The sequence below is a fragment of the Anabrus simplex genome, chromosome 4 (genome assembly GCF_040414725.1).
Source record: "Anabrus simplex isolate iqAnaSimp1 chromosome 4, ASM4041472v1, whole genome shotgun sequence".
NCBI classification, from domain to species: Eukaryota; Metazoa; Arthropoda; class Insecta; order Orthoptera; family Tettigoniidae; genus Anabrus; species Anabrus simplex.
The window spans coordinates 299,159,837-299,172,000 of record NC_090268.1 but is presented as its reverse complement, the minus strand read 5'-3'; the positions used below and the strand labels follow the sequence as shown (position 1 = coordinate 299,172,000).

Sequence of the window (12,164 nt, the reverse complement as noted above, 5' to 3'; positions counted from 1 at the left end):
TGGTTTCCCATTTTCACACCAGGCAAATGTTGGGGCTGTACCTTAAGGCCACGGCCGTTTCCCTCCAACTCCTAGCCCTTTCCTATCCCTTCGTCGCTATAAGACCTATCTGCGTCGGTGCGACGTAAAACCACTAGCAAAAAAAAAAATAATAATAATCTGTGAACTATATCGTCCAAAGAAATGATCTCACCTTGAACTGCCCACAATTAAGCACTAATACTTGAAGCCTTTTCAAACAATATGAGTGGGTGGACCTGACAGGACCAAGGCTAAGCGTGATTTCTTGCTTGACGTCACAAGACATTCATCATGCTCCCTTAACAACTTGCTTCTCGTTCTGTTTCAGATCGGACGTGCCGCGGTCATCTGGCTGGTATGTACAGTATCTGTATGATAGTATGTTTTACTGTCCAACACTTGACGGCGAATAGTTCTGGAAGGAGGAAATTCAGTGAAAAGTTATTTTACCATAAAGCTTGCCTTCTAACGTATTTTTCTTGTGGTAGAGTTGAGATGATGATGGTAATAATAATAATTTATTATTATTATTATTATTATTATTATTATTATTATTATTATTATTATTATATCAAAAATGGTACGCAGACAGCCTACAGTATATGGCGTCAGTGCAAATTGCCTCCACAGAGCAACTCGAACCATATTATTATTATTATTATTATTATTATTATTATTATTATTATTATTATTATTATTATAATTATAATTATTACTACGGTTTTCGGAGACGCCGAGGTGCCGGAATTTTGTCCCTCAGGAGTTATTATACGTGCCAGTAAGTGGCCATGGCCTTAAGTTAGGTACCATCCCGGCGTTTGCCTGGAGAAGTGGGAAACCATGGAAAACCAATTCGAGGATGGCTGAGACGGGAATCGAACTCCCCTCTACTCAGTTGACTTCCTGAGGCTGAGTGGACCCCGTTCCAGTCCTCGAACCGCTTTTAAAATTTCGTGGCAGAGCCGGGAATAGAACGCGGGACCCTGGGGGGTGGCAGCTAATCACACTAACCACAACACCACAGAGGTGGACATGTTCTGTTTTATCCTACGATATTGGAGAGAAACAGATCTCTGCTGGGCGATCTATGGCTGATTTTTCTTTTCGGGGTAGACACTGAATGTGTGTCCGATAACTTGTGTCCCTTGAATGGAGCTTGGTATCGCTTAATTATTACCTATTTAGACTGTTACTTGTACGAAAAATGGTGTTAAATTTCGCTGTGGGAAAATTTAATGATTATAAATGTCTTAAATGTCTCTCGGTTCTGGCCATCCATCAACGGTTGCTAATTTCAGATTACTGCCAGCCATGTCTGGCCATCCATCGATACCTTACATCACAGCCCGCCCGGTTGCTAGATTACACTTTCGTCACGCATTTTGTTGCATGACATTATTTCGTTACACAAATTTTCAGATGATCCCCCCCCCCCCCCCGCCCAGCTCTAAGACATATTGCTGTTAAAACCAACTTTTGTAAGTAGATGCTGATATAACTTAATGGTTACCTTCTAGGACTGTTACTTATAGACAATTACCGCTATTATTAATTATTGCCACTGAACTGTTACCACCGAGCTCGATAGCTGCAGTCACTTAAGTGCGGGCAGTGTCCAGTATTCGGGAGATAATGGGTTCGAACCCCATTGTCTGCAGCCCTGAAAATGGTTTTCCGTGGGGTTTCTCATTTTCACGCCAGGCAAAGGCTGGGGCTGGACCTTAATTAATGCCACGGCTTCCTTCCTTCCCACTGCCAGCCCTTTTCTGTCCCATCGTAGCCATAAGAGCCATCTGTGTCGGTGCGACGTAAAGGAACTTGTAAAAAACTACAAAAAAAAATGTTACCTATTCAGACTGTTACTTGTAAGAAAATCAACTCTCCCTTAGTGGTTACATATTAAGACTCTTCTCTTAAAATTGTCCATTAATAGTAGAGTTTGATGTCACTGTTTGATTACTTATTGACGCCCCTACTTGTCGGAAAACCAACCAACGTTCGTTATAAGAGGTTGGTATGTCCGGCTCCATGGCTAAATGGTTAGCGTGATGGCCTTTGGTCACAGGGGTCCCGGGTTCGATTCCCAGGAGGATTGGGAATTTTAACCATCATTGGTTAATTTCGCTGGCACGGGGGCTGGGTGTATGTGTTGTCTTCATCATCATTTCATCCTCATCACGACGCGCAGGTCGCCTACCCGAGTCAAATCAAAAGACCTGCACATGACGAGCCAAACTTGTCCTAGGACACTTCCGGCACTAAAAGCCATATGCCATTTCAGAGGTTGGTATTACTGAGTGATCGTATATTACGTGTTACTTGTAAAGAACCAAACCACATTGCGCAACAGCCCCGACGGGCCTTGGCCTACCAAGCGACCGGTGCTCAGCCTGAAGGCCTGAAGATAAGGAGGTGTCATGTGGTCAGCTCGACGAATCATCTCGGCCTTTATTCTTGGCTTTCTAGACCGGGGCCACTATCTCACCGTCAGATAACTCTGAAATTGTAATCACGTAATCTGAGTGGCCCTCGAACCAGCCCTCAAGATCCAGATAAAAGAAAAACCCTGACCTGTCCGGCAGTCGAACTTGGGGCCACCGGGTAAAATGCAGGCACGCTACCCCTACATCGCGGGGCCGGCACTTGTAAAGAACGCCACCATTATATAGTATAGGTGCCGGGCTGAGTAGTTCGGACGGTACAGTGCTGGCCTTCTGAGCCCAACTTAGCAGGTTCGATCCTAGTTCAGACCAGTGACATTTGAAAATGCTCTTATACGTCAGTCTCGTGTCGGTAGATTTATTGATACGAAAACTGTCATAGTGTTAGTGGAACGTAAAATGAAAATGAAAATCCAAAGCCTGTTTCCAGTCATTCGACCGGGTCAGGAATGGAATGAATGAAGCCCCTATCTAGCGGCGAGGATAGGAATTGTGCCGGCTGCCGAAGCCTGTCGCACTTCTCTGGGGCAATGATTAATGACTAACAGATGAAATGAAGAGATATTGGAGAGTGTTGCTGGACTGAAAGACGACAGGGAAAACCGGAGTACCCGGAGAAAAACCTGTCCCGTCTCCGCTTTGTCCAGCACAAATCTCACATGGAGTGACCGGGATTTGAACCACGGGACCCAGCGGTGAGAGGCCGGCGCGCTGCCGCCTGAACCACGGAGACTACCTTGGAACGTAAAATGTATAACATTTGGAATCCCTGCACGGTTACATTTTCGGACTGTTTATTATAAAACCTAAATTTCACTCCATTGTTGTGTAGTGTGGCTCAACTGTTACCTATTTTTTTTTTTTTTGCTAGGGGCTTTATGTCGCACCGACACAGATAGGTCTTATGGCGACGATGGGATAGGGAAGGCCTAGGAGTTGGAAGGAAGCGACCGTGGCCTTAATTAAGGTACAGCTCCAGCATTTGCCTGGTGTGAAAACGGGAAACCACGGAAAACCATCTTCAGGGTTGCCGATAGTCGGATTCGAACCTACTATCTCCCGGATGCAAGCTCACAGCCGCGCGCCTCTACGCACACGGCCAACTCGCCCGGTCAATTGTTACCTATTTGGACTGTTACTTGTAAAAGAGCCTACTGTTGTTTTAAGAGTTCACTGTCACCGAATGGATATCTGGATCTTTGGCTAAATGACCAACATAGTAGTCTTCGGTTCAGAGGGCTCCGGGTTCGATTCCCGGCCGGGATGGGGATTTTAGCTCAACTCACACACCACACCTATATATTAATACGCAGTTCCCATACACGGTGGAAGCCACCCACCCACACTCGTCGAAGGGTCTGCCTTAGAAGAGCTGAGTGATGCTGGCAATAGCCACACGTAATAATAATAATAATAATAATAATAATAATAATAATAATAATAATAATAATAATAATAATTGTTACGGAGTTATCCGTGGTAGTTAGAGGGGAAAGAAGGTGCGGGCGGGAATAGGTCTCAACTTACGAAATTAAAGTTAATTTAAAACATTAACAAAGGTTATATTTTCTTTTCAAAAATCAACAAATGACAACAAGTAACAAAGATGTAACAGGTACCAAGTAGCAAGTTAACAATTTAAGAATTTACAGAGCCCCAAGATTAATTTATGAGCTCTCAGCTCACCACCACAATAGCTACAGGGCAGAAAACCCCTAAGTACAAGGAGCACTTGCTCCTAATTACAATTTTAAGATGAAAAGAGCAGACCCGCTCTCGATTTTACCAGCCTGTTAAAGGCTACAACAACCTTTATTCCTAATTGCCCTTAAGGCGCAGATACCGTGAAACAGGGGTATCTTGTACCCAACCTACAGGGCCTTCACATGAAGAAAACAAACACTGGGTTAATTAAATGGCCCAAAAAACAAATTGACTGGAGGCGTAGCTTGCACTCCTACATGAAACTTCTTAAAACCTAGGTGGCACTCGGCCACTTATACAGGGGCTAATCCCACACTAGGGAGGTGACTAGTTGGCAAATAAGTTTAAGACTTTAAGAAGGAAGAGAAAAATGGTTACGAAAACATAGTCACCTCAAAATCAAAATGAAGGGGAGTTCGAGAGGGTTAAGCACTCTCTATCCCAACTTGCGGCTAATTTACATGAATGCAGTAAGGTTTACATGAAAAAGGATTCGAACCTTCCCCCGCGGGTTAAAACTGCTGAGCTAGCAAGACATAAAGATGTTAACAGGCCATTACCTTGTAGGTGAACCGCTGCTTGGAGAAAGAGGCGCTGCCCGCCCCCTGGTATATATGTTCACACACTTCGAAAGATGTTACTGAAGTGGCCCCGGGACAGGAAAATTAGCAGTTTATATACCCTCGTGGAACATTCGATACCTTTCATGAATGATAACAACCCGCCCATAATTATTTTTTGGTCGGCTAAGGATTACAAGTCAAAACTGAAGAAGACATCTAGGATTGGTGGAAAATTAATTACAAAAATTACTCATTGGTCAAATTCAAAACTGGCGGAAAGAGAAGGGTTATACTGCCAACCCAAAAAAATGAATGAAAGAAATTTAACAACGAACAAACTTATGAATACCAAATTTCTTCAAAAAAAAAAAAAAAAAAAAGTTCCTCCACTTCGCACTAGGGTGCACAATTGTAGTTCTTAAGTAGTGCCATCTAGAAGAGAATGCTCACACTTCTTACTACAGAGCAAACAAATACAAATCGAAACATACATCGTTCAGAACACTTCAAAATTTACAGTAGAGACATCTTCCGAGAAACTTTTGATTCAATACAGATTGTTAAAGTTCAGGCTTCCTCCTGTAGAGGGATTTCAACTAGCGCAATATTTGAATTCGCGGCGTGGAGGTGTACCGCCCGGTACAATAATAATAATAATAATAATAATAATAATAATAATAATAATAATAATAATAATAATATGTAGAATAATTATAACTCAGTGACATCGTCACCAGATTATCACTAATGCGGCCACGGTTTGAAACCCGGTTAATGTATGTGGTTGAGTCTCCACGTAAATTAGAGATCCCGTGCTGCGATCACGACGATATCATAGGGACATAAAATTACAATCTTACTCTTTGCTTATAAATATCACGTGTTTCGGGTTTCTTCAAATTATTTCTATCTGGAAAGGGCTTAAAGGCACGGAATTTTACCCAGAAGAACCCTTCTTTAAGATGCTTTTGAAACCTATTGACGCAAGTTTCTCTTAAATGCGTGTACTAACCGATTGCACCTCAATTCGAACCCATAAGTGTGATCATAGAATGGCCACAATCTAGATTATATCGTATTTTAAACCTAGAGATTTCGCCGATGGTGTATTTTAACCACAAATATTCTTTCTTCTGGTTCAACGACTGTGAATTGAACAACATCCTGACAAACATTAACACTCCGCACCCATATTTCACGCACTGAGACTGCTTTATGTGTGTGTGTCAAACCGTTAAGATCTGCATTAGAATAAGAACACCATTAGCATAGTAATGGTGTGAGGAGCACAGAACATGACCGCAGCGTAAGTGTGTGCATGCGTTGGTGTTAGGCCATCAACTTGTAATGTTTAAGGAAACGTTTGTCGTGAAATTGATATTCCAAAGTCCTCTTCACATGATACTTGTAATTTCGAATGTAGAGTACAACACAGTACTAGCAAAATAATTCGTATATATTTAATTAAGGGAAGAGCATTCGGTCCTAAACAATTGCTACGAAGATTCATTTCACTTTATACCCGACTCTTTAGAGAAATGAGATGAGGATTGGATACACATGTCTGTCGTTTCGTTCTAGTGCTTGGTCTCTCCGTAAAAATCCATGTGTTCCTAAAAATGTTTATACCAGACTTCCTTCAGTAATTTCAAAAGTATAAAAGACAGCGAAAGTGTAATACTTAACCTGAAAAGAGGAAGGTTCACAGAGTCTACCCATCCAGCTTTCAGAGTCAGATATCGCAATAGTGAGCGGCTTGCGCATCCACCATTTTGTAATGAAATCGGAGCTCGGAGTGTGGGGTAAAATGAGTATAAGTGCGTACTGTGACTTATCAATCGTCACTGATCTTAGGGCTGCAACCCAGGTGACAGATTCCATATACATCTTTTACCTACTATTTTCTTAATTGATTTCAAAGAAGTTGGAAATTTATCGAACATTTATCATAATACACTGACTGACAGAGCAAATGCAACACCAAGGAGGAGTGGTTCGAAAGGGATGAAAGTTGGGGGAAAAACAGAGACGGCACGGACGAATAATTGATGTTTATTTCAAACCGATATGCAGGTTACACAATGCGCACGGCATCGACTCAGTAGGATGTAGGACCACCGCGAGCGGCGATGCACGCAGAAACACGTCGAGGTACAGAGTCAATAAGAGTGCCGATGGTGTCCTGAGGGATGGTTCTCCATTCTCTGTCAACCATTTGCCACAGTTGGTCGTCCGTACGAGGCTGGGGCAGAGTTTGCAAACAGCGTCCAATGAGATCCCACACGTGTTCGATTGGTGAGAGATCCGGAGAGTACGCTGGCCACGGAAGCATCTGTACACCTCATAGAGCCTGTTGGGAGATGCGAGCAGTGTGTGGGCGGGCATTATCCTGCTGAAAGAGAGCATTGGGCAGCCCCTGAAGGTACGGGAGTGCCACCGGCCGCAGCACATGCTGCACGTAGCGGTGGGCATTTAACGTGCCTTGAATACGCACTAGAGGTGACGTGGAATCATACGCAATAGCGCCCCAAACCACAAACCATGATGCCGCGTTGTCTAGCGGTAGGGCGCTCCACAGTTACTGCCGGATTTGACCTTTCTCCACGCCGACGCCACACCCGTCTGCGGTGACTATCACTGACAGAACAGAAGCGTGACTCATCGGAGAACACGACGTTCCGCCATTCCCTCATCCAAGTCGCTCTAGCCCGGCACCATGCCAGGCGTGCACGTCTATGCTGTGGAGTCAATGGTAGTCTTCTGAGCGGGCGCCGGGAGTGCAGGCCTCCTTCAACCAATCGACGGGAAATTGTTCTGGTCGATATTGGAACAGCCAGGGTGTCTTGCACATGCTGAAGAATGGCGGTTGACGTGGCGTGCGGGGCTGCCACCGCTTGGCGGCGGATGCGCCGATCCTCGCGTGTTGACGTCACTCGGGCTGCGCCTGGACCCCTCGCACGTGCCACATGTCCCTGCGCCAACCATCTTCGCCACAGGCGCTGCACCGTGGACACATCCCTATGGGTATCGGCTGCGATTTGACGAAGCGACCAACCTGCCCTTCTCAGCCCGATCACCATACCCCTCGTAAAGTCGTCTGTCTGCTGGAAATGCTTCCGTTGACGGCGGCCTGGCATTCTTAGCTATACACGTGTCCTGTGGCACACGACAACACGTTCTACAATGACTGTCGGCTGAGAAATCACGGTACGAAGTGGGCCATTCGCCAACGCCGTGTCCCATTTATCGTTCGCTACGTGCGCAGCACAGCGGTGCATTTCACATCATGAGCATACCTCAGTGACGTCAGTCTACCCTGAAATTGGCATAAAGTTCTGACCACTCCTTCTTGGTGTTGCATTTGCTCTGTCAGTCAGTGTAAATTATTCCAATCTCTAATTCATCTTCTTACAAATAAACATTTGTCCCGATTTGTCCTCTCGAATTCCAACATTATCTTCATATTATATGTCCTGTCTTTAAAAGCTCCACACAAACTTATTCGTCTGCTAATGTTATTCCACGTCATCTCTCCACTGACGGCTCGAAACAGACCACTTAGTCGAGCAGCTCGTCTCTTACTCCCTAGTCTTCCCAGCCCAAACTTTGCAATATTTTCGTAACACGAATCTTTTGTCGGAAATCACTTGCTTTTTGGGGATCTTTTTCAGTTGAAGCAAAGACAATACCTGCGCAAGGTGTATGGATATCCGCTATAAACTGACTTGACTAGGTACTTGAAAAATAGGAAATAACTGTAAATTTCGTGAAAATTTATGAAATATATCAGTATCTTAATTTAAGAAAGGTCCAAGACTATCGCAAATGAAAAGGAATGAATCAAAGAGATTCGAACAGACTCAGGGTATCCGAAAGTGCGCTCAAGATAGCCTATATGCGTAGTATGTAAAGTCTAAAAAAAAGAATAAAAAATAAAAAAGATTGAATGGTATTATATATTCCGCATATTTAATATTTTCTTAATCTGCTTACCCTCCAGGGTTGGCTTTTCTCTCGGACTCAGCGAGGGATCCCACCTCTATCGCCTCAAGGGCAGTGTCCTGGAACTTCAGACTCTGGGTCGGGGATACAACTGGGGAGAATGACCAGTACCTCGCCCAGGCGGCCTCACTTGCAATGCTGAACAGGGGCCTTGGTGGGGGATGGAAAGATCGGAAAGGATAGGCAACGAAGAGGGAAGGAAGCGGCCGTGGCCTTAAGTACCATCCCGGCATTTTCCTGGAGGAGAAGTGGGAAACCACGGAAAACCACTTCCAAGATGGCTGAGGTAGGAATCGAACCCACCTCTACTCAGTTGATCTCCCGAGACTGAGTGGACCCCGTTCCAGCCCGCGTACCACTTTTTAAATTTCTTGGCAGAGCCGGGAATCGAACCCGGGCCTATAGGTTCCATTGTTTCTGCTGGGAGGAACTTACCGTATGAAACCATGCGCTCATTCCTATTTTTAGAGCGACTGTACAATTATAATTATTATAAAATATCAAAGCCATTTCTTAACAGTGCTGATGTAGTTATTTTATCGTATCAGCACACACTTTATTAAAACATAACCGGTTTTCGGACACTAAGGTCCATCATCAGTGTTAAAATTTAAATTTAATTTTACACAAGTGTGTCGTCAAAATTGGTTAAAATGAGTTGACATCAACTGTAAAAATAAGGAAAAGAAAAAAAAAAGTGTAAAAGTATGCAAATAATACATATAAATTTACCATGTTGTAAAAGGTATGGACATACAATAGGAAGGGCTGGCTTTTCCTCGTGCTCTGGCTGTTGGTCGAGTACTGACAAACGTTCTTAAAGCTGAACCAATCAAAGATCTTCTGTTTTTCTCAATAAATCGTGATAAAATTGTCCACTAGCAGCAAAAGGCAAACAATCCCAGTGCCTCAAGCTTATCATAGGTATATTTTGCCTACTTGGGTTTGTTATTTTTTTACAGTGGAGATGAATACTTCTTAGAAGAATTTAGTCAAGTTTCTGTGACTTTTAAGGTATGAATCAGATGTCATTGTTATTTCTAATCTTCTATATATATATAAAAATGAATGTTTGTATGCCTCGAATGGACTCAAAAACTACTGGAGCGATCTGGCTGAAAATTTCACAATTTGTTCTTATTACTCCTGGGAGCATTTAGGATGTGATTTGAACGAAATATGATGGGTAGTTCGGCATAGGGGGTGAGAAGATTTAAAAAAAAGTAAGGAAATAGTGGAAGGTAAGTAAACCGCATGACAAGTCTGATCGGTGGGTTGCCTAACAAGCAGTATGTCAAGATTATGATGTGTTTCTTAAATCATCATGATCATCATGATCATCATCATCATCATCATCATCATCATCATCATCAACAACATCTTCTTATTCTTCTTTATACGATATATAAAAATGAAAAGTTCAAGTTCGGTCCCCATGGCATAGGGGGTGAGAAGGTGTGATGAAAGAAAATGTCGAAAATGACAGAGATTACGGGTGAACGTGTGTGTATGTTTCAGCATAGCTCTCAACCAAACTAGATACACATATATCTTAATATGTGGAAAAATTACTGTAGGGGAAAGAAACCTCTAGCACCCCTAAATAAATGGGTGAAATGTAAAAATACGAAAAATGAACAATTTTAGTGGCGAATTCATAGTCTTTGGTGTAGCTGAGATGAACTGTGACACTCTAGATGCCGCTTTAGCCAAAGTCCATTCCCAAATGGAATTGGGGGTAAAAGGAGTGTCCAAAATGACAGAGATCATGGATGTACGTGTACAGGTTCCAGCATAGCTCTCAACCAAACATGATCCTCATATGACTTAACTGCTTGGGAAAGAAAACTGTGGGGTAAGACACCCCTACGGGCGGGGGTGGAAAGGGGGTGAAATATTAAAACAATAGAAAACGACTAATATTAAAAGTGAAAATGATGTATTGTATGTTAATAAATACAGTTTTTCTTTTGTATTTGGTTAAACGGTTTAGAAACGTCTAACGCGGTTGAATTAATAAACGCGGGCGAAGCTAGTAGAGTTATAAATAGCGCGACTGATCCTTGATTAAGCACGAAACAAACATTCGTAATGCCTCAAGTGAAGGTCAAGTAATAATAATAATAATAATAATAATAATAATAATAATAATAATAATAGTAATAATAATAATCGTAAGGCCTCAGCTACCGTGTGCAGACATTTCAAGTTGACGCCATCTGGCTGTCTGCTCGTCAATTTCGACGTTCCGTTTTACTCTAGGCCTCCACTAGATGGCAGACCGAGTAAACCGAAACTCTCTTGGGCGTCTATGGCTGAGATTTAATTAATTTTGTCGGGTAAACACCAAATGTGTCACCAGAAATCTTTTACATGCCGATATCGTACGACATGGAGTGTCGAATGGACTTTTTTCCGCCCTTCAAAAATCCGACTACCTCTGCCGGGTTTCAACCCGCTATCTTGAGATCCGGAGGCCGACACTCTACCACTGATCCACAGAGGCGGCTGAAGTTCAAGTAAGGAACGTGAAACCTTGACCCGCAGGCTGCATGTGGGGCATCCACTTGTGTTAAGCGATCGGTGTTTTCGATTACACTGGCTTCTGATCGAAGCGGTAGCAGTTCCAACTTCGACTTATGCATGTGATATTTTTGAATTGAAAATTCACATTATTATTATTATTATTATTATTATTATTATTATTATTATTATTATTATTATTATTATTATTATTATTATTATTTACCACAAATCATGCAGATTACATGGATGGTCTAGTGAAAAAGGGCAAGCCCCATGTACATTAGTTGCTTCACAGACATCTCTGTGGTTCGCAGACTATGGCTGAACATGATACCAAGCGTAATGTACAAGCTTGCTTAATTTTTAATTTAAGCTTTGTTTCTGTCACTTAGGAAGCTGTTTCTGATGTCTTCGTTTTTATGAAGTGTACCGGTTGGTACACCTACACGCCGCACATTTGAATTTTCCGCCTTAAAGTACTCCTCTACAGCTGAAACTCTGAACTTTGAAATTGAGTTAATTCAACCGTTTATCTGAAGATGTCACCGTGTTAATTTCGAACTGTTTTTGTTTTCTAATGATCAAGAAGTGTGGACATTCTCTCACAGATGTCTCTACCAAAAACTATGATCATGCACCCTGGTGCGAAGTGATGGAATTTTTCTTGAAGATATTTTATACTCATAAGTTTTCCTATAACTAAATTTCGTTCTTTCATTTGTAGGTTGGCAATGTAAATCTTTTCTTTCCGCCAGTTTTGAAATTAGCCAATCGTAAATTTCTGTAATTAATTTTCAGCCAATGGCGTCTTTCTTTACCAATCTAGACGTGTAACTGTAAGCTACCCAATAAACGACTGTGGGTGTGTCTTAATCATTCATGAAAGGTCTCGAATCTTCCCCGAGAG

At 42.5% G+C, this 12,164-nt stretch overlaps 1 protein-coding gene across 2 annotated transcripts in view; it reads left to right on the top strand.

Annotated features, from left to right (window-relative positions):
- Positions 1-12,164, top strand: part of LOC136871908 (arylsulfatase B) — a 347,013-nt gene that overhangs the window by 208,352 nt on the left and 126,497 nt on the right. For both annotated transcript variants that reach the window (XM_067145620.2, XM_067145622.2), the window contains exon 3: positions 350-376. The gene's annotated coding sequence lies outside the window, so the exon portion shown is untranslated. The remainder of the gene's footprint in view (positions 1-349; positions 377-12,164) is intronic.